The 24,195-nt window shown below is 37.7% G+C and overlaps 1 long non-coding RNA gene across 1 annotated transcript in view; it reads left to right on the plus strand.

Moving 5' to 3' along the window:
• Nucleotides 1–24,195, plus strand: part of LOC112934699 (uncharacterized) — a 76,068-nt gene that overhangs the window by 29,523 nt on the left and 22,350 nt on the right. Inside the window, exons 2-3 of the long non-coding RNA XR_011994973.1 lie at nucleotides 20,300–20,397; nucleotides 23,858–23,996. This is a non-coding gene — a long non-coding RNA (uncharacterized lncRNA). The remainder of the gene's footprint in view (nucleotides 1–20,299; nucleotides 20,398–23,857; nucleotides 23,997–24,195) is intronic.

Raw genomic sequence — 24,195 nt, forward strand, 5'->3', positions numbered from 1 at the left:
TTTGTATCACTTACTTCCCAATAAGAACATGTATAATTACTTTTTATTTGATCCTAACAAGAAGGTTGGGTGATAGGGAGAGCCAACACTGGCCTGATGAAATATATAAGTTCTTGTTCCTGTTATCTCTGGGTCATTTTTTTTTCTTAATCTTCAGGGACTTTGGAAGTTGGCTCACACATCTGCTATCATCTTAAGTGACTTCTCACAGTCTGCTCCTACTCTGACATTCACCTCCATTCCACTTACCAATCCCATGTACAGAAGCACACTTTGGATCTTTTACTCACTTGGAACTGCTTCTTGAAAATTGGAATTTTGAAACAAGTCCCTCTGCCCACAACTTTGTAGTCTTTTCCCAAACTCTCTCCCACAAAACCTGTTCTTCAGCCTCATCACATGCTGCTGTTTCTCCAATACTTCCTAGTCTCTCAGTTTATGAACATCCTTCTGCTTCATCTCCCACATGACCACCCTGAATTCCAAGTATGAGCTCCTTCATACGTTCATTCATTCCATATCTCTCGAGCACCTTCTGTATGTCAGACCCTGTGGTAGAAATCATGATAGGCCATTACCTCAGCCCTGAAGCAGCTCAGGATGGACTTGGTCTTTTTCTTCATGTACCCATCAACACTTTTGGATTCTCCATCCCCTTTTCTTTCCTCCACCAAGGAAAATGTAGGTTTTAGTTAATTATTTTCCCCGTTTAGACCTGACTCTAATCACTGCTAGAGAACATCCTATCTCCTTATGATTCCTTGCCTGAGCTAGGTCTTCAGTGCAAATCTCATTTCTCACAAACCCCAGACAGAGCTCTCTTTCTGTACAGCTGTCGTTCCAAAACTTTTGACTCTTTTCTCAAGCCCTTACCTGCTCTCTCACTGAGTGACCCAGCCTGGCTTCACAAAGAAAATAAAGGCTGTCGGTTATGAAATATCTCAATATCTCTCACCATTCATCCACACTCTATCCACATTTTTCTTCTTTTTTTAAAAGGGCAAGGACAAGATCAAGCAAGACAAGACATAATTTGCATAGCTAGCTTCTCCATAGGTACTTTAGTTCATCTCCTCTGACTTCCTCCTTAATTCCTTAAATTATATGCTCTTTCAATCTTCCACTTCTTCTCTAATAGATTCTTACCTTCAGTATCACAAACACCCTCAAGAAGCTATCTCTTAACTCGACCACTAAACTTCCATCACACAATTCCATTTAACATCAGCAATCTTGAGAAAGATATCTTCACTCGCTGCCTTCGCTCATGAACCTCTCCTTCACTCCAGTGCAATATGGCATCTACCTCCAAAACTAACAAATTGCTTCAGCACTTAATTGCACATTCCCAGAGATCCTTCAGGCCTCTTATTACTGGAAATGAATGACTATCTCTTGTGTTTAACCATATCCAGTCTACATCTGGCCAGAACTTGACAAGGAGCTCTGGCAAAATTCCGGGACCTTTTCGCCATTTCGCAGTCTCATTCCTCTATCTCTCTAGTTGTGCATTTACTTGGTGCTTTACCTCTTGCTCCATCTCTGATTTCCAGCCAGCATTTATCACTTGTTTTTAATGACAGATTGGCATTCTTTGGCAAATCTTTGGAACATGCCTACAGTGTCTGATGTAAGTCCAGACCCTATAATCCTACTCTATGACTAGTTATCATATTGGTTTCCCTGCTGGGTTTGGTCTGAGCTCTTCTGTGTGGGCGGGACTCTTAAAGTCTGTCCTTCCTTGGTTTTCATGATACTCTTCTCTCCTGATGCTTTTTATACTCCTCTAACCATTCTTTCAAGTATCCTGTGAAATCTCTTCTTCCTTCGCTTCTCACTCTATACACTTTTCTTGGCAGATTTCATCCACTCCCATGGCTTAACCATCATCTCTATGTTGCCAACTCCCAAATTTATAATTCCAATCTTGAATTTTTTTCTGAGTTCTATATATGTAACGCAAACTGCACACTGGATAGTTCCTCTAATTTGGACTCCAAATTCAACATATTTAAAAACAAATTCATCATCTTTTTCTTCTAACCTGTACCTTCTCTTGTGTTCTCTACCTCAGTTAATGTTACTTTAACTTATTCCTAACAGCTGCTTGAACATTAAGCTTTTGGAATGCCTTCTCCAAATGGTCTCTTATATCTGCTTCTTTTATCAGTTTCTTCTGATGTAGCCTAAATTAGCCTCTGCATTGTTTCTTGCCTAGATTTTTCCAGTTGTTCTGGTAACTTGTGTCTCTCTCATATTTGCTTCCTTTTTCAAGCTGTTTTTCACACTGCATCCGAGTTTACTTTCTAATGGAAGATTTTGCTTATATCACTCCACAGCTTTAAAACGTTTTAATGTACCTGGATCTACATTAGACAACTTGCTGTTCCTGCAACTTAACCCGAGATTTTCACATCTGAAACTTCCTCCTCTATCCAAGGTGAATTAAATTTATTTTCTTCCAATTTAAACCTTATTTCAATGTTCATCTCTCATACAACAACTTCTGAAAGCCTTTCCTAAGACTTCCTGATGTGTTTCCACCCATAGCACTTATTTCTCTCCTCCAAATGGTGACTCCAGGATGCAGGCTCTTATTTTGTGGCTCTTTTGTCTCCTGGGACTCAAAGTACTCCACTAGTTCCACTGCATCTCATTGGAAGAAAAGAAAAATAAATGGAGGATCACATGTGGGAGGGTTCTATGGCATATGCAACTGGGGTTGACAACCCAGTGGCCAGAACTCAGTCACATGGCTGCTGCTAATTGCAATGGTGGCTAAGAATCGTGGTCTTGCTTCGTCCAGGAGGAAAAGGCATATGCTTTGGTGAACAACTAGTCAATGTCTTCTACACTGAAACATGGGAGGTGGTTAGTATATATGTTTGAAAAGTGAGAATGAATTACCTTATAGAATGAGCATTACTGAGGTAATTCTATATCAGTGTTCTTCCCTTTCAAATTCCTTATTGCTTCTAACATTGTAATTTAAGAAAAATAAACACTATATCATATGGTCTTATAAGTAGCTATCCTATTGGTCAGGAATTTGATTTTATTGCTTAGCCAAATACTTTTATTAATAATATTTATAATGTATAACCCTTACTGGCATAATTTTCAGAGATAGACCCCTATCCAAACAACACTCAAAGTGTAATGAAAATAATTTAATCTATATTCCCCATAATAATTTACAACTTGCTCACAATTACTTTGCAATATTGCCATGCTTCAAGGCCATTAATTTCAGAGTCCATCCGTTAACTGTTTGGGAATGGCAGACCTTGTGCACATTGCCATCTGACTGTGTATAGGAGAAAGCATGCTGGAGATTCAAATTCTCACTGCACTGCTTCCTGGCTGGATATGACTGACAAGACAATGTAGCCAAAATATCTTCGCCTTTAAAATGAATGCTTTCTATTTTTTTTTTAAAGATTTTGTTTTTTATTCAGGAGAGACAGAGATAGAGAGAGAGAGAGCGAGAGAGAGGCAGAGATAGGAGAAACAGGCTCCATGCAAGGTGCCTGATGTGGAACTCAATTCCACGCCCTGATCACGCCCTGAGCCAAAGGCAGACACTGAACCGCTGAGCTACCCAGGCATCCCTAAAATGAAGGTTTTTAATGGATGAGCTCTCAGTCCTCTTAGAAAGTAAACACTCACTTCTAAAATTTGTTTGCAAGTGCCAGTTAATTGTAGCTAGAATGGCAGTCAATAGAGAGTTTACCATTTCTAAGTGAGTTAAGTTAAATCAAGTTGTGTTTAGTATTTGATGTCCTCTAGTTATCCTTAAAAGCCAGGGGAAAGTACTATCTAAAATTAGGTAAGGTCCTCCTTATTGCTATGTTTATAATCAGACCAAAGCAGTGCAATTATAGGGTCCATTTGCAAAGGCTGCATCCCTCTCCAGTGCTCATGCAATAGCACATACCTGTCGCACTACTAAATCGTCTACTGCTGAGACTAGTCAGGAGTTTTTGTTATCTTAATAGCATCATCTCTCAAGATGATATTATTGTAGCAGAAATAACTATTTGCTTATTCACAAAGAGTCGTTTGGAGTTGTTCCCAAAGGGTTTATTCAGGGACCGTGTAAGATTGACACCCAAGAAATGTGCATCAGTTCTCAGTGTGGTATAGACTGCTCTGTCTACACCACAGATGAGAAGTGTTCTTATCATCCTATCTAATACTAGTAAATTGACCTGCTTTAATTTTATTTTGTTTTGCCCCAGAAAACACAAAATTGTGAGAGAAAACCCCAGATCTCACACTATTTTAGAAATTAATGCCACTGAAGTTAATAGTGTTGATCAAGTTAGCACAATGTCTCTATAGTGGTCTTGAAAATCTAGCAGGACTTGAAATTTAGACCTGTGATCCAAAGCTGAGCTACCACTGATTTAGATGTGCTGTGTTGGCCAAATCTTATGAGCCTGCTGTTCCTGGCTCATTATTTACAAAATGGAACTAATGCATTCATTCATTTATTTACTGAGCGTCTACTATGTGGGAGGCATTGTTTTATGACTGGGGAAATAGTAATAAACAAAATTAATTCCCACTCACATGGAGCTTACATTCAAGTATAGAAAGACAAAGACTACATTTCGTCAGATGGCAAAAGTGCTATTGGAGAGGGAGATACTATTGTGTTTGGGTAGTCAAGGAAGGGTTCTGAATAGGTAACGTTTATGTGAAACTCAAGAGAAGTGAGAGTGAAAGCCATGTGCATATCAGGGCAAAGTATGTTTCAGGAAGAAGGGAGGGCACATGTAAAAAGCCTGAGAAAAGTAATCTCCTTTTTCACCTTCATTATGAAATTGCTGTGAGGATCAGATGAAATAATATATGTGACTTGTATATTGTTGAATATTATGCTAATTTTCACTGCTGTTGTAGTCCATGTTTTTGCATAAAGCTTATTTTTGCAAGATGAACTATTTTATGTTTTATTAAAATGGAACAATTCTTAGAGGACATGCAGCAAATACCATAATCTTGAAGTTCACTGGTGAAAATACACTTCATTTCTATATTCAAAGAATTTATAAACTACTAGATGAAATCTGTATGAAAAAAGCAGAGTGTAAAAAATATTGCAAGACAAGTGTCAGGCTGATGCAGCAGTCTGCTGAACAACGTCTGAGATTCAAGAATTCAGATTTTATGACGTAAGAGATAGATTTCTCTATTTAGGAACTCTCTTCTCTACATCATGTTTCCCTTTTCCCCTCTCCTTCTCTCTCTCTCTCTGTTTTTATTTCTTTCCTTCCTTGTTTTCCTGCCTTTTGCGCACAGATCTTGAGGTGGCTTACAAGAAGAACACAAACAATAAATAGTGGTTAAGAAAGAGGAACTTACAACATTCACATGAATATAACTATGAACACATTTCTTAATGTTAAATTTAAACACTGTTAAATATTCCCATGACAAGCTAAGCAGCAGGGAAATTTTATAATTTCCTCAGATAAACAGGAGAAAAGATCACTCCTTGCTTCTGGTCCTCTGATATTGGAGGGGAACAGTTGGCTTGGGTATGGAAATACTCTTGACAAATATTTGTATTTGTTTCTATATACACACAGAACAAATATCCAAAAATTTTTGTGACATGAGGCAGGTTATATACAAACATGTAAACAACTAACTTTGAAAACGGAAAAACAGAATTCAAAGAATGTGCATAAAAGTGCACAATGAGATAGAATTCCATTGAGGGGCTGTTTGACTTTAGTTGAAATGCCCATTTCCAGAGTAAGTCACATAATATTTAGTCATGCATGTTTATAGATAGAGCCATTATTTATTTTAAATATCATTGAAAATTTTAAATATATTTCCCAGCTTTGACACCAACCCCTATCATGATGTGAAAGTCAGAAGCTTTTTTGTAATGAGCTGTAGACAAAAGGTTCCATATTCTTTCATTTCTTCATTTATTTAGCCACCTTAAGCTCAAGATTTGCCATGCTTGAGCATCTGCTACATAGCTTTGGGGTCATTGCTTCATAGAGCCTGGGAAAAGAAGCAGGTTCTAGAGGTATAGAACACTGGGGCTTTAATTACTTTCGTTGGCAAAGGGAAAAGGATTTCTGCCTGAGTTCTCCCAGATTGCTTTTCTCAAGTTTACACCAAGTGCTACTTCCCACCCCCCAACCCACCAAATCTTTCCCAGGAGAATCATGATTGTTAAACGTGAACGTCTTAATAAGGCACACCTGGAGTGTTGCTACAAATCTAGAGATCCCAATTCCGGATGTCTGGGGTGCAGCCCAGAATCTGTATTTTCAATAAGGACCCAGGTGCTTCTAATGCAGATGGTCTGTGGACCACACTGTGAGAAACACTGTTTAGACAAATTTACTCAAAGGTAAGAAAATCTTTAAAGAAGCTGACTGTTATAATGAGAGACAAATGGTTGGCAGGTGGTTCTTCTTGAGCAGGAGGCTGGGGGCCCTGTAAAATTGGTGGGGGCAGGGAGAAATTATTCCAGCAGATAATTTAAAAATTCACTTTTAAATTTTTTTCCATCATAATAAATGTACATTTTAATTCCTATCACCTGTTTCACCCATCCTCTCTCACCCACCTCACCTCTGGTAGCCATCAGTTTATTCTCTATAGTTAAGAGTCTGTTTCTTGGTTTGGCTCTCTCTTTTTTCTTTGCTCATTTGTTTTGTTTCTTAATTTCCACATAAGGGGGAAATCATATGGTATTTGTCTTTCTCTGACTGACTTATTTCACTTAGTGTTATGCTCTAGCTCCATCCATGTTGTTGCAAATGGCAAGATTTCATTCATTTTTATGGCTGAATAACATTCCACTGTATACATATACCACATCTTCTTTATCCATTCATCTATTTATGAACAACTGAACTGCTTGAGTTTGGCTATAGTAAATAATGCTGCAATAAACATAGGGGTGCACGTAGCTCTTTGAATTAATGTTTTTGTATTTTTCAGATAAATACCCAGTAGTGTGATTCCTGGATTGTAGTATAGTTCTATTTTTAATTTTTTGATGAATCTCCATGCTGTTCTCTCTAGTGGCTGCACCAATTTGCATTCCCACCAACAGTGCAAGAGGATTTTTCTCCATGTCCTCACCAAAAGTTGTTATTCTTATGTTTTTGATTTTAGTCATTCTGACAGGTGTGAGGTGATAGCTCATTGCAGTTTGGACTTGCATTTTCCTGATGATGAGTGAAGTTGAGCATCTTTTCATGTGTCTGTTGGCCATCTGGATGTCTTCTTCAGAGAAAAATGTCTGTTCATATCTTGTGCCCATTTTTAAAGCTGGATTTTTTGTGGGTTTTTTGGGGTTGACTTTTATACAGTTCTTTAAATGTTTTGGTTACTAACACTTTATCAGACATGTCATTCGCAAATATCTTCTTCCATTCCACATGTTGCTTTTTTGTTTTATTGATTATTTCCTTTGCTGTGTAGAAATCTTTTATTTTGATGTAGTCCCAATAGTTTATTTTTGCTTTTATTTCTTTTGCTTCAGGAGACATATCCAGAAAAATGTTGCTATGATCAGAGAACTTATTGCTTATATTCTCTTGTAGGGTTTTTATGGTTTCACGTCTCACATTTAGGTTTCTAATCCACTTTGAGCTTGTCTTTGTGTTTGGTGTAAGAAAGTGGTCCAGTTTCATTCTTCTGCATGTAGCTGTCTGGTTTTCCCAACACTTTGTTGAAAAGACTATCTTTCCCCCTAAAGTCAGGAACAAGACAAGGATGGCCACTCTCACCACTTTTATTCAATTTAACACTGGAAATCCTAGTTACAGCAATCAGACAACATCATGAAATAAAAGGCATCCAAATTGGTAAGGAAGAAGTCAAACTTTCACTATTTGCAGATGACTTGATACTGTATACAGAAAACCCCAAAACACTCCATCAGAAAACTACTAGAACTGAGAAGTGCATTCAGTAAAGTCACAGGATACAAAAACCAATGTACAGAAATATGTTGTATTCTTTACACTAATAATGAAGTGGCAGAAACTGAAATTAAGGAAAAATCCCATTTATAGCACCCAAAACAATAGCATATCTATGAATAAACTTAACCAAAGGGGGGAAAGACCTGTACTCCAAAAACTGTAAAACACTGATGAAAGAAATGAAAGATGATGCAAAGAAAGACATTCCATGCTCATGGGTTGGAAGAAGAAATACTGTTAAAATGTCTATGCTACCCAAAACAATCTACTGATTTAATGCAATTTCCATCAAAATACTAACAGCATTTTTCACAGAACTAGAACAAACAGTCCTAAAATTTTTTTTGGAACCACAGAAGATCTTGAAGAGCCAAAGCAATCTTGAAAAACAAAAACAAAACCAGAAGTATCACAGTTTCAGATATCAAGTTATATTACAGAGTGGTATTAATTAAAACAATATGGACTGGCATAAAATTAGACACATAGATAGAACAGAAAACTCAGAAATAAACCCACGATTATATGGTCAATTAATCTTCAACAAAGGAAGAATGAATATTCAATGGGAAAAGTCTTTTTAACAGATATTTTAAATAAAATCTTAATAAAGAATTATGAGTTGACTTAGCAGAAGCTACATGGGTATCACAAAAAAGGATATTGATTGATAAGAATTAGAAGAGACTTGAAGGCAAGGGGGAGATTTTTTCCCAGGCAGATATGGGGTCCAGAGAAGGGGCGATTACTAAGGAGGTTGTTCCAGTTACTATAGTTAAAATACAACAACTATCTCAAAATTTAGTTTTTTTAAAAAACAGCATCCATTTTATTGTGATCATGGATTAGGAATTTGGATAGGGTACATGGGGACTAGCTTATCTCTGTTTCAGGATGCCTGGGAGTTCAACTGGCAAGACTCAAAGGGTTAACTCAGCAGTTCGGTCTGGAATCATTGGCAGGGGCCTTCACTCCTGTGTGGCACTTGGTTTGCATCAATTTTAGGACTAAGACCACTAACCAGAATTCCCACATGTGGCTTTTCCTTGTAGCTGGGCTTCCTTTCAATATGGTGATCTCAGGGTATTTGGACTTCTTACATGGTGGTTCAGAGCTCCAAGTATGAATGCTCTAGTAAATAGGGTGGAAGTTGCATCATCATAAGGCTGTGAGCCAGTCTCAGAAGTCACACAGTGTCACTTCCACCATACTCCATTAGTTGAAGCAGTCAGAAACCCACATTGATTCAAGAAGAGAATTAAACTTCATTTCCTCATGAGTTAGTGACAAAGAAATATAGTAAAAGAGCACATGGTATGAGGATATCATACTATCTTTGGAGAATAAAATCTGGCAGGACCTAGGGAACTGGGTAGCTGGAAGAATGAGAACAAAAATGGATAGATTAATAGTAGTAAGTTTATTCAGTGCAATACCAAATAGTAAGAATGAGTGAACCACAACTACACATATTAACACGGATGAAGCTTAGAAATACTGTGTGTTATTGAAAGTGCAAGTTGCAGTATACTTAATGGTATGCTACCATTTTTATAAAGTTCAAAATAGTTAAAGATAAGCAAGACATTTTTATTATTTTAGGTTTACCTACATATGTGATATGACCCTAAAGAAAAAGCGAACCGATGAGAAAAGGGAAAATTTGGTGATAGTGGTGACTCTGAGGGTGATAGGTGGCAAGATAAAGGAATGGAACAGAATATACAGGCGGGGGATGCCTGGGTGGCTCAGCTGTTGAGTGGCTGCCTTCGGCCCAGGGCATGATCCTGGAGTCCCGGGATTGAGTCCCACATCAGGCTCCTGCATGGAGCCTGCTTCTCCTTCTGCCTGTGCCTGTGCCTTGTTCTCTCTCTCTCTGTCTCTCATGAATAATAAAATCTTTAAAAAGCCCCCAAAAGAATATACAGGTGGTTTCTAGGTCCTAATACTGCTCTACTGCTCTACTTTTGAGATAGGGAGTAGTTTTGGGTTTTTGGCCCACCTTTTATTAATTTACTGTTAGTTTGTCCATGTTGGCTGGGTGGTTAATTTACATATTCATTCAAGAAATACATATTAAGAGCCTAGTATGTGCCTGACATGTGTTAAACTATGAGAATAGAATGATAAAGAAGACAGTCATGCATGGTCCCTACATTTTCAGCAGGGGCTTGCGGTGAAAAAATACATAGTAGGGGAAGAAAGTAAACAGGAAATGACATACAGTAAAATAAGTCATCTCACGGGAGGACAGCAGCTGTGAGGGGCACATGAGTCAGGATAAATCTCTGTAAGGAAAGAACCATCTTCATGCAGACCTGAAAGATAAATAGACAGAAGCAAGAGCATGTGCAAGGAAGGGTTCAGTAGGGATAAGGACCTAACAAGTTTGTGGTATTGAATGAACATTAAGGATGAAGCAGGAAATAGGCAGAGATGAGCTTGGACAGTTAAATAGGGCCTAAATCATGGAAGGTCTTGCAAACCATTCGCATTCTAAAAGACTCTTGGTTGCAGGGGCCTAGAGCATACCGTGACCAACTCAAATGGGAAGGTGATTTTTATCATAAATATGTCATACCATCTATGGAGCCCAAGGATAAGGGTGGGACCAGTTTACAGGGACATCTCAGACCAGGAACTGGAATGCACTCAAGGCATCAACACTCTCTTGTCTTAGTGCATCTTTGTGTATCTAACTTCTCTCTGCTGACACCTCTGATTCTAAGGGTCACGTAACAAAAAACATGACCACTGACTTCCTCAGTTCCAAGTCTTAAAACCCAGACAAAGAGACCTAGTAACTATGGCTAGTGTAATAATAATGCAGTTCTCATGGAAGCCATATAGACAGATGGGAGCAATTACTTGAGAAAGGATCCTCCAATGTTCTTAACCTCTGTTAAAAACTGATAATTTTCCTAAAGGTAAAAGCCATTTTAATAGGATGGCAATATAACATGATTTGCATATTAGGGAGATGAATTTGTCCAAAATTTGGAGAACTGTTTTGGTGGTGATAAGGTCAAAGAGAGAATAATGAGTTGGTAGCTTGCCTCAGGTGAGAAAGAACATGGTGAGGGTGGTGGCAGTGGGATTTTGAACACGTGGTGAATTTCTGTATACTTTATACTAGGCTTGAGAGTTTCAAACTGTCCTTACAGCACTCTTCCAGAAAGTCTAGCACCCAAAGAGGGGTGGTAAATGTTTTAATGGCCAATAAAATAATCTTCTCAAGGAGGGGAGTAAGTTCTTTTTCTCTTTGTGATTCCTACAGAATGGATATGATTCACTGAAGCTCACTCTTTTGAGCCCCCTTAATGTCTGCATCTATCCTTTTTGTTTTATTCTCATTGCCATAATGAGGGGATAGATCTGGGTTTAGGAAGTCCCATTTTGGAAAAAAAAAATCAAACATTATACATACAAAATTAGACCAGGAAGTTAATTTGTATTTAGACTGGTAAAAGGAATCATAACTGACAAACACCACAAGCATTACAGAATCTATAAAAATAACAGAACATTTTTATTAATTCACTACTTCCATACCTCCCCACAATTTTTTCCTCGTATATATATATATATTTTTGGCTGCACACTTGCTGATCACCTCTTTAAAAGCTAAGGATTGTGTAATAATTTTTTAGAGAGACTAGAAAGACAATTCAGTCTTTTTCCAACTTAGTGGACTGAAATTTTAAAAATTACTAATAGTTTAGTAAAGTTTCTTTCAGCATCACAGATCATTATTATAATGCCATGTAAATTGCTCTCAGCTATAAACTAGTCTCAAACTTATTTGTTTTGAAATGAGTTGCTTTAGACTCTCTGTGAAGTGGGGCTACAAGTATATATGTGTTTTATAAACCTAAATGCTCTAAAAATTTTACTTTGTACAATTCCATTTTATAAAGAAAAAAGTATAGAGTGTTTATAACACAGTTAAACAGTTATAATGCATATATTGCATTGTCGAATATATTCCCACAGGAGAAGACATCCCTTTTGATTAGTCATCAATAACCAAATCTTCCATGTCCAACTTTACATATCTGATAGTTGGTAGAATTTTCCACAGACTTGGCTTCTGGCTCCATACATTTCAAAATGTGTTTCTCCTCTACCACCCACACCTTTGGGGCGTAAGGTCTGAGGGCATATTATGTTGCAATACAAACTGTGGCCCTGCACCTTCATGTCAAGACTCTAGGTAAGATGGCACTGGGGCACAGGAGTATTTCTGAAACCATATCTGGGCAGGGAAAGATAGTAGTACACGGAAGTGAATGAAAACCACATAAATATACCTTATTTAACCCAAACTAAATCTCTCTCCAACTAAAATTCTTCTTAGTCTATTCCCATAATGCCCCATAGCCTCTCTAGAGCACAAGGAAAGGAAAGTGATATGGAAGGAAAGTAGAGGTGTGCTCTAGACTGAATGTTGGTAGCCCTGCCAATACATGCATGGGGGCCCGAAACTCTGATGGAATGGTATTAGGAGGGAGGGTCCTTGAAAGGTGATCAGCGTTAGATGAGGTCATGAAGATAGTGATCTCATAATGAGGTCCTTATAAGTGTCTTTATAAGAAGAGGAAGAGACCTCTCTCTCCTCCCATGAGGACAAAGAAAGGCTATGTGGATATATAGCACCTCACATGGCTATGGGCAAACCAGGAAGAGGGTTCTCATTAAATTTGACCATGCTGGCACCCTGATCTCAGACTTCCAGCCTCCAGAACGGAGAAAAAAAAATGCTTGTTATTTAAGCCACCTTGTCTGTAGTGTTTTCTTATAGCAGCCCATGGTGACTAAGACAGAGTGGAAAGAGACAGTGATCTTAACCAATTAAGATCTCATTTTTGCAAAGTTCACAAAACCATTTGACTGTGTGAGGTATTGTTAGGGTCTTTTCTGAGGCCTTAGATGAGGCTCAAGCAAGTGTGGCACCAAAAATTAAGCTTCATTAGCTTCAGGTAAATTCATCTTTGGCCACAATCCTAATTCTAGCCCTTTACACTTCATGCTCAGATCATCACATTAACCTTCCAATGAATTTCTCTGGATCAAGTCTCACCCGCTCCTCAAGCAGGTTCCATAACTACTGCAGTAATCTCTCCCAAATACCTTCTCTGCTTAAAGGCATCAGACATTCATGGAATAAAGACATTCATGGAATAAAGTCTAAATCCCTTAGTCTGATAGTTGAGGTCTCTACAATAGGTTTGCAATTTTTGTTTACAAATTTTTATCCTGTGGCTTTCTACACACACACACACACACACACACACAACCAATTATTAGGGGGTCTACTTAACAATAGGCATTTCCCCAAATGCCAATATTATAAATGTTTGTAACAACCCTGCACAATGTGTAAATGAAAGAACAGACCTCAGAGACAACAGCTGGAGTTGGAAGATAGCTCGGACTGACTCAGTTCTCCTGCTCTTTCTACTGTACTATGCGCCTCTAACTCAGTCCTTGACTCTCTGGTGAATTTGGATATGATTAAACCTCCATTTAATCCATTCTCTCAGAAAACCTTTTCCAATTTACTCCCTCAAGGGCCCTTTCCTACTTTGAACCGCTACAGTATTTGGAATCTATATTATTCAGTGGGCATGTACATTCTATACTGCCTTGCATTTTTAACTCAATCCCCCTATATGTCCCAACTGCAGCATGGCTGTAAGATCTTTGAAGGAAGAGAGAATAGTTGATGCTTTTGTGTATCCCTTGCAACACATGGCAAGACTCCCTACACCATTTAATAGATAATTCTAGAATGAATATATTTGTTCATCAGTGGGACCCACAAAATTAAGGTAAAAAAAGGGGAACAGCCAGCCATTGCCTCTCACTATTAATATCTCTACCCCATTATTAGATTATTAGGGGAAGGACAGTTGCCACTGGTGCTCAGTTTTAAACTCTTCTCAGGAGTACAGCTGCTGATTGACAAGACCTCAGAGAATATTAAAACAGCACAAGCACCAGTTGGCACTAGCTGACATAGCGATGCTATTCCCCAAAGCACTACTCTCAGAGGTGACTGGCACACCCATCAGCTTTCACAATTGATGACAGAAAATAAAAGGGTTTGGTTCCCTAGGGATCTGAACACTTTAACTGGAGAAAAAGTTGACATTTCCTGAATCACCCTGATGCTGTCTACTGTTCTCCAGTATAGTTATATTTACCTTTCTATCATATTTATTGTTGGTCTTTATTTTTTGTAAGAACTACAACATTTGATTTTTAAGTTTTACTTACTATTTTCAACTTTGTGTCATAGAACATTTAAAATATATATGGGGGTACCGGGTGGTTCAGTAGGTTGAGCCTCCAGTTCCTGGTTTTGGGTCAGGTTGTGATCTCAAGGTTGTGAGGTTAAGCCTTATGTCAGGCTCTGTGCTCAGCAAGGAGTCTGCCTGAGTTTCTTTCTCTCTCTACCTCTGCCCCTCCCCTGCTAAAATAAATAAATAAACCTCTAAAAAATAAAATATATACAAAATTAGACAAAATAATTGGACTGATCCCCATATAAGCATCACAAAGCTCCTAAAATTAACATTCCATGGCCAACCTTGTTTCATTTCTCCTTCAACTCAGGATTTTTTTGAAGCACATCCCAGAAATCATATTATTTCATCCATTACTCTTTTTAAAAATATGACAAAGTAAGTGTCTTGACAAAAGAAGCTCAATATGGGAAAATTTAGTGATAACACTTTTAACATGACAAATTTTTAGAATCAGGACATTTGATTTATATTTTATTTAATTTTACAAAAAATGCTTATGTAAAATATCTCTTTATTTAAGAAATCCTGAGTATAGAAATCCCGAGTAATAGCAAAAAGATAAAAATTAATCTTGTTCATCTTGTTCAAATTTTGGGAGCTAGCTAGCAGGAATAAGTAAAATGTCCAACCAGTATAAATGTTAATCTGGTGTTTCAGCTGGAAAATGTTTTGAACCCTGTTTACCTAATTCATATATTTCTTTCTTTTTTTAAAAAAATTTATTTATTCATGAGAGAGAGAGAGAGAGAAAGAGAGAGGCAGAGACACAGGCAGAGGGAGAAGCAGGCTCCATGCAGGGAGCCTGATGTGGGACTCAATCCTGGGTCTCCAGGAGCACGACCCGGGCTGAAGGCAGGTGCTCAACCACTGAGCCACACAGGGATCCCCCTCGTTCATATATTTCTATTCTGCCAATCCAATTCCTTAACACCACATCTATAAAATTTGTTTGACTCCAGAGTGGTCACTGAGTCATTGAGGCTTCCTCAGGGGGGCGTTTTGCAGCACTGATTGGAAACAATAGTCATACAAAATGGGGAAGACTGTGTTGGTGGCAAAAGTCCCATCTCTTCCCTCTTCAGCTCTCTTGATGTTAGTTTTCCTCTTGCCATGAAAGAGAGTGGAGGCTTGTTTGGACACTCCCAATAAAGTTAGAATGCAGGGCAGGTGAAAAAAGTAAAACAGACAATTTAAAAGACATTTAAAGAGCCTATAATGAAATTCATTCAACTTCTTAATCTTTTTAGTTTCTGATGTCTCTCATTGTCTCTTAGAAAGGATTCATGCTCTCCTCCTGGTTGCTATGATGAGACACATGTGGAACTTTTCATTTTCCTGGATTGTGTAGACTTTAGCTGTCATCTTTACTGAATAAGCCAGCCTACAAGACAGCTAAGTTCAGGCCTTTTGTTATTTTTATTTTTTGTAATAGTAAGAAAAAAAAATGACTGATGTAAAAAGAGGAATGCATTTCTAAACTCTGCTGAGGGGAGAGTCTCTGTAGAAGGGGTAAATGATGAGGGAACTAGAAATGCTAGTCTGGGGGAAGGTGTAGAGGTCTCTAAATCTGAGAAGGGGGACAAATGGATAGTTTAGAGGCTTAAAGGTAGTAGAAATCTCTGCACTGTTCCCTTTCTCTCATTACTCTTAAGAGGCAGGACCCCAGGTGTCAGGCTTTCAATCTCAGCAAATCCCTACCCTGCACCTCAGCCCTGGAGCCACTGTATGATTTGGACAATAAACAGAGACAATGACCAGTGTGGGCTGCAAAAGAGTGTATTTCTCAACCACCTAAGACCTTCAGGATTTACATTGAATCTGGACAAAGGGGGGTAATAGTGCCCAAATAGTAGCCCAAATCAATTTTCCTATAGCCTGTTGATTAAACATTATTTACAAAAATAACAAATGTGCCATTTCTTAAACGTGAGAAGTGAAGTAAAATTCATGACAGCTGTGTTTTATATTTTGCCTAATTTACTTTCTCAGAGGACTTGAAAGAATCCTCAGAAAAATTTTGGGAAGTTTCTTTTAATGGGATTATTATATTTATGATTTTGAAGGTTTTTTTTCATGTTGTGGACTGAACTGTGTCCTGTTGCCCACCCACACTCAAATCCATATGTTGAAGCTCCAGAGTCCCAATGTGATTGTACTTGGAGACAGAACCTTTAAAGAGAAAATTAAAGGTAAGTGAGGTCGTAAGGGTGAGGTCCTACTTCAGTAGGACTGATGTCTTTATGAGAAGAGAGAAAGACACCAGGACTATGCACAGAGAAAAGGCCATATGAGGACACAGCATGAAGGCAGCCATCTACAAGCCAAGGAGAGAGGCCTCAGGAGAACCAACCCTGCTGACACTTTGGTCTTGGACTTCAGCCACCAGAATTATGAGACAATACATTTCTGTTATTTAAGCCAATTTTAAGTTTGTGGTATTTTGTTACAGCAGCGCATAGTTAATAGTTTCATATATAGGTCCTTTTTCTCAGAGAAAATCTATGATATTTTACCCTAGTAGAAATCCTACTGTCACGTGGCATTGGTTTACACTCTACTGGAAAAAATGCTTCACTTTCGAAAAAAGTGCTGCAAGGGGCTACAGAACATACCATATTTTCCACTGAGCAAATACACAGAAAGTGAATGCTCCCCACACAGTGACTAAAACAAGAAGACAATATGTGCAGGTGCCAGGGAAGCTACCACTATGTTAAATTTCACCGTAAATACTTGCCTCGGATACTGTGGTAATGCTAGCAGCACGTTAACCTTTGTCAGGGTGAAGTTGTTGAATGCATGTTAGTTAACTGATGAGATGATATTAACTGATAAAGATTACTTTCTTACACCCATATTTGCCTGTACACCACCATTACAATTCCTTTTAAAATCTTTAAAGATTGAGAGTCAATCTGCTTATGATTTTATAGGCCTATAAAATTGCTAGTTAAATTTCATATGTACTATCCAAAAAGAGAGGGAACAGGAAAAATACAAGGATAAGGAATACCTATTGCTAAACTACCATAAGTTTCTAGAAGTCAGGGATATATCATTGTAACCTTGAGATCCTCAAACATGCCATTTTACATATGGCTGGCATTTATTACCGGTTTAGTGCATGTGACTTTGAGAGAAAAGCATACAACTAATATGGCTGTAGAATAAAGAATAAATCTTGCATATAACATGCAAAATTCTCTTCCTTACTTTACAATTATATACTGCATGCAAGTAAAATATGTAAGTAGGTTTTAACTGGGTCAATAAACTGACACAGATGTCGGTATCCCTGAATTTTTAGATATTTCCAAATACCTATGGTATTAAGTATTATTAAAAACAAACAAATAGACTGTCTTAACTGGTCACTTTTTATTTGGTTGGATTCTCCCTCCATCACTTTCTTGAGGTATAACTGACAAATAAAATTGCAGGATATTTAGTGTACATGAAGATTTGATATACACATACACTGTGGAAGGATTTCCACAATTGTGTTAATTATCACATCCCATCACCTCACATATTTACTTTTTTTGGGGGGGGGGGTTCTTTTTTGTAAAAAAAATAAAAACATTTTTCTAAAGGGGAACTTTCTTACACAGTTGGTGGGAAATGCGAACTGGTGCAGGCACCTTGGAAGATAGTATGGAAGGTCCTCAAAAAAGTTAAAAATAGAACTACCCTACAACCCAGCAATTGCACTAGTAGGTATTTATCCAAAGGATACAAACATAGTGTTTCGAAGGGGCACCTTGCACCCCAATGTTAGAGCAGCAATGTCCACCTTAGCCAAAATATAGAAAGAGCCCGGATGTCCATCAACAGATGAAGATCTGGTATGTATATACAAAAAAATATTAGTCAGCCATCAGAAAGAATGAAATCTTGCCATGTGCAGCGGCATGGATGGAACTAGAGGTTATTATGCTAAGTGAAGTCAGTCAGAGAAAGACAAATATATTATTTCATTCATCTGTGGCATTTAAGAAACAAAACAAATAAACACAGCGGAAGAGAAGAAAAAATAAAATAAGATGAATATCGAGAGGGAGGCAAACCATAAGAGATGCTAGACTGTAGAAAACAAACTGAGGGTTGCTGGAGGGGAGATGAGTGGCAGGATGGGGTAATTGGGTGATGGGCATTAAGGAGGACACTTGATGTAATGAATCACTAAATTCTACCTCTGAAATTAATATAAAAAAGTAAAGAAAAAACTTCCCCCCTTATTTAAGAACAAATACTAGCAAAGATAAATAGTGTCTAAATTCTCTAAATATATCAACTCAGTAATATGATCATTTGATTTGCAATTTGTCATACATTAGTATGTATCATTACATTAGTAGCACATATCATATATTAAAACAAAAAGAAAACCATTATTTCTAGATCCCAGGTAAACCCAGGATTCTCCCAGGAGTCAGTGAGAACTGAACAAAAGTACCTGATTCTATGTCTGCAAAACCAAATGCAGGATAAAGTTCCCTTCGTTGATCTATCACTTCACCTCTAAGTATTCCCTGTGACAATTAGAAGACAGGAGAGGGAGAGAAGGACCTGAGTGACCAGGGATGTGGGAGTGACCTACCTGTGCTGCTACATGCATAAGCCCAGTATGACTGTGTTGGCTGCAGTTTAGCTGCCCTCTCTGCAGGCCCTGCAGCCTAATCATAACAATAGCAGTGACATCAGAAAGCATTTACTCAGTGTAGACAAAACATAGAAGTTTGTGCTGGGTGGTTCCATTTGTTATGTTTAATCTTACCAAAAACTCATGGCAAAAACAAAGTTTAACTTGGTTTCTACTCACAGGGAGAGGTCTAATGTCACAAGCAGTGCTAGAATAGAACTGTGCCCATGCTATGGATCAGTTTAACCAGTATCTAAAAAGGCTTTCTTGAGGTGGTTCTTTGGAACTGGACATTAAATGATGGATCTAAATTTGCCAGGAGAAGAAGGTGCTGGGCGCTCAAGAGAGAACCAACCTTGAAAAGCATTTAGACATGATACAGCATGACACATTTGGGGAACACTTCAAACAAACCTCAGAGTTTACCAGAACCCCAGAACATTTCTCTTTCTCTCTGAAAAGAGAAAACAAAAGTAAACAAACACCCCAGTGGCATAGTGGTTGTTTTTTATTGAGCCTTTTCTGTTGGCTATTTGACTTGGTATTATCTTTGCAAGAGCCCTACTAGACCTTCTATTTTATAGAACTGTTGGTGGGTGTAATTTTCATATTCTACCCTAGAAAATCTCAATTAAGGTTTTTATAAACTTGGAGGCCTTATTCAAAAGGCTATTGTATTTTATATTTTCAAAATAAATATTTACACTTGAAACTAAATTAGAGATGTTTTTAAATTTACATAAAGCTATTTTATTTTCATTTTGTAATTTGCTTAAGCTCTAAAGGATAGTGAACATTGGTCTCTAATCAACTTTCTCATTTTTAAGACAACATGCAAAATGAGGCAATAATTTGAGTTTGGACAATGAAAGGAAAATTTTCCATAGATGTAGTCATGAATTACTGGTTTTCTTTTCTAAATTTAACAGAGATAGCAGCATCCAGCTTTAAACTTTTAAATAATATTAGGACACCCTAAGTAATGAATTGCATTTAAGAGAGAATGTGATCTATGACTCATAAATGAAATCAATAAATTTACTATTGTTTATTAGAAAAAAGTCCACCTTCCTCTTAACTTTCAACATGAAGAAGACAAGTCTGAAAATTTTTATGTGAAGCCTTAATGTCCCAAACAAAGGTATAGGCTGGCAATGGACTAAACAGAGAAGTAGTAGAGAATTTTGGTTTCTTCTGCATGCAATGTGAGCATATTTACTTGTCTTAGACTGAAGCAATGTGGTGCATTTTTTTCTGAAATAGCTGATTTTGGGGGGCACATGTCCCCTGAAGAGGTTGCAGTTTTAATTAATTGCATGGATGATATTTTGCCCACAGGATGCTGTATTTTTGAATCTTTCTCTCTTGTCCCTTAGTGTATTTCTCATCCCTGGAAGACTGCCTGCAAAGAAGGGCATCATAGGAACTACAGCAGCCTATACTTCCACAGTTCTGTTTCATGAAAAGGGTCAAGGTCAGTTTCTGGCTATAAAATGTAGAAGCTCACCTCTAAACCAAGAGGAAATACCAGCTTTATAATTTGTCAAGGAATTCTAATCTTAATATTTCAGAGATGTACATGCTCGATAAACTATTAAACATCAACTAGGTCATCCTAGGTAACTACTTTGCATATTTCTACAGTGCAATGTACTTTAGAAGTTTTGGAATCAATGGAAAGAAAAGATTAGAATCAAGTAGAATTTCATATTGCATCTCAGAACTCAAAACTCATGTTGGTCAGTAGTAGGTGAACTTGGCACATATCTTCTAGTTTAATAAAGGCTTAAAAATGTAGCAAGACTATTAGTTTAAATAAACTTTTACATAAATACGGTTACCTAGGAATGCTCAAAAGATCAATGTTTAATTTTCTTGGCTCCCTCAGTGTCTGCCTTTGCACAGTTTATTTGCTCCTCCAACTATACAAGTTGCAGAATGTATAAATCATGCTATGGCTTTTTTTCTGGGGAAACTAAGTCATTTCCAGGCTCACAACATGAGTTGAATTATATAGATTCTCTGGTTTCAAGCACCAGAATACTCTCCCTGTTATATGTAGTCATGTGATTCATTATTACAGAGCTTCCCAAACACTTTTGGTCATGACACACCAAAAATTGTCTTAGTCACATGGCAAACTGGAGTAAATGGAAGAGGGTACTCCCAGTGATGGGGCCAGGGGTTCCAGCTTTCCCTGTCTCCTCTCCACAAGCCTGAGAGATAAGTGTCTTAACATTCTTGGTTCACTTACAATCTATTCAGAGGCACACAAGTCAATTTATTTAGAGCTATTTTAATAGCTCATCTAAGAAGTCCAAATACTCATCACCTACAGTCGATTATCACATTTTAGATTTGAATGCGGCCTAAGAAAATTTTTAGACTGACCATTCAACTCACATAGAAGACAACCACAGAGGAAAGCAATAGCATGATAGAGTCAGGGAAGAAGGGATTTTAGAAAGAGAACTAGGTCTGAATCTTAGAGGGGCTACTGTTGAGTATGTTTGTAATCTTAGGCATGCTACTAAGCCACTCAGAGTCTCCATGTCTTCATCTGCAAAGTAAGGATAATTTTAATTACCTTGTTATAATATTTTAAGATTAGAAATAGCGTATGTGAATTACATACCTAACATAGTACGTGACACATAATTAATTGCTAATTTCCTAAGTGACTTTCCTAGTTTATGGGGCAAGATATAGAGCCTGAATTGAAATTCCATACCTCACTTCCAGCTTGGTCCGTTGTTCATACATTGTGGTGTCCCAGATATTTCAAAATATTTTGACCCCTTGTGGTTAGGACTGGATGTGTGCCCCCCAAATTCACATGTTGAAACCTTAACCCCCAATGTGATGGTATTAGGAGGCAGGGCTTTTAGGAAGCAATTAAGTTAAGTAAGGTTACAAGGGTAGAGCCCACATAGTAGGATTAGTGTCCTGACAAGAAGAGCTCTCTCTTCACGTGCAAAGATGCAGCAAAGAAGTGGCCAACTGCAAACCAGGAAGGGGGCTCCCACCAGACAGCAGATCTGCTTGTACCCTGATCTTGGACTTCATAGCCTCCAGAACTGTGAGAAATAAATGTTTGCTGTTCAAGCTGCCCAGTGTATGATATTTTACTCTAGCAGCCCAAACCGATTAAAATACTTTACTTTCATTACTTGTGCTCACTAATGTAGCTCATCAGTTTAGTGTTACCAACCCCCACTTTATCCTATAAAGTAAGCCTGGGGGGAAAGAGATCCTTTGGTAATAATCCTAAAAGCAACCAATATTTGGGAAGCACTTACAGTTTTCAGTGCTTTTTTCAGACTTGGAGCTTCTGAATAACCTTAGGGAACTGTAACAGTCCATGTTTTCACTACCCTTGATGTACAGATGAGGCAACCTCAGTCAAAGAAACTAAATACGGCTGAGGCCTATCACCCCCGCATGACAGGACATGAACAGAGTCTGTCCTGGACCCTTGTATTTCCACTGCTTTGCTTCACTGCTGGACTTTGTAGTGGACTGTAAATGAATGTGCTGATGGTTCAGACCCCTAACCACATACAGTGGATCAGTACATAGTGATGAGAGAGGTGGGAATAAGATATGCACTGGGGGTGGAGAAGGCAGGTCTGAAGGAGGAAGGGGACACAAGAGGAGACTGCTTTGCTAGAAGCTAAGAAATGGGTGAGGCTAAGGCTTCTCCAGATATCTTCAAGCCATTAGGATAATTTCAATTTGCTAAAAGAGTAGCATGATTTGAGGCCTCTGTACAGTGGCAAGATGCCACCTAATGTTACCACACCTTGCCTTAGGCACAGATTGAGTTTTTCTGGTATTCTGATAAAATGAGGGAGTATTTTACCAAGCATTATTTTACTCTTTTAAAAAAAGATTTATTTATTTATGAGAGAGAGAGAGAGAGAAAGTGTGTGTGTGCCAAGTGAGTGGAGGGGACTAGCAAAGAGAGAGGGAAGGATCTCAAGCAGACTCCCTGCTGAGCATGAAATTCACAGACCCTGAGATCATGACCCGAGCCAAAATCAACAGTCAGATGCTTAACCAACTCAGCCTCCCAGATGCTCCTATTTTACTCTTAATTAAACTTTAAAAAATTGAAGCAATACATCAAAAACAAATTGAAATAATTTAATTCAACCAATATTCATAACAATCTAAATTGGTATATACTGCAGTCACTTGGAGAACTGATTCATCATGCACAATTTCTAAGTTTATTTACCTGGTTTCAGAGACAGAGGAGGTATAAAAATATAAGAAGTTAAGATTAATATTAAGAGATAGTAACTTATCCACATATATTTAGCTTTGTGGGGAATAGAAAAAGATATGCTGAATTGTGCCAAATGTATGTGCAGTTAAAAATAGAGGACAGATCCAGTGAAATCTGATCTTAAATCCTTCAGCAGGGATTGGTACAGATCCTCATTTCTCTGAAGAGCACTAATTTTTGACTCTTCAGCAAACCACTTGCTCTTTCTAGACTAATTTTTCTCATTTATGAGAGGTTGCACTAGGCGTTGGCTAAGCTTTTCATTTTAAACTTACTTTAATTGATGATCTGGGTATTAAATGGTAAAGATAACTTCAATTTATGGAACATATAATAAATATCAGATATTCTGCTGGACTTTGTGCATGTGTGTGTGTGTGTGCAATATCTGTAATCTGTACTACAGTCAAGCAAAGTGAGCATAAGTCTCATTTTATATAAGGGGAAACTGAGGCTCATTTCATTTGGTGATTAGCTTAAATTAGAATTCAACCTTGTTTACCTATAAAGCCTGCACTCCTTCTTCACCATATACATTCTGAAGATGTGTAGAGATGTTTGATATTCAAGAAGCCAGTTTGAATATACAGTCTAATCACTCATTTATTCTACAAATCTTTATTGGACTTTTATTATGTTCCAGGTACTCTGATAAGAGCTGAGTCTACATTGATGAACACAACCAACAAGGGACCCCTACCCATGAGGAGTTTCACTGTCTTATAGAAGAGTCTGTTACTTAACTATTCCAGCAAGGAGAAAAACATAAATGGTTGTTATTGGTAGGTGCTATTTTAAGTCTCCAAATGCTTTAAGAAAAAGAACAATTATAAAAAGAATATAATGCAGCCATTTTGATTCTTGCATTTTGTCTCTAAAAGTAACAAAGGGTTTTTTTGTGTTTTTAAATTTTATGTATTTACATATTAATTTTTGTTTCAGGTTTTTAATTTAAATTTTATTTAGTTAACATGTAGTCTC

Source organism: Vulpes vulpes, chromosome 10 (assembly GCF_048418805.1).
Source record: "Vulpes vulpes isolate BD-2025 chromosome 10, VulVul3, whole genome shotgun sequence".
In the NCBI taxonomy this organism is placed as follows: Eukaryota; Metazoa; Chordata; class Mammalia; order Carnivora; family Canidae; genus Vulpes; species Vulpes vulpes.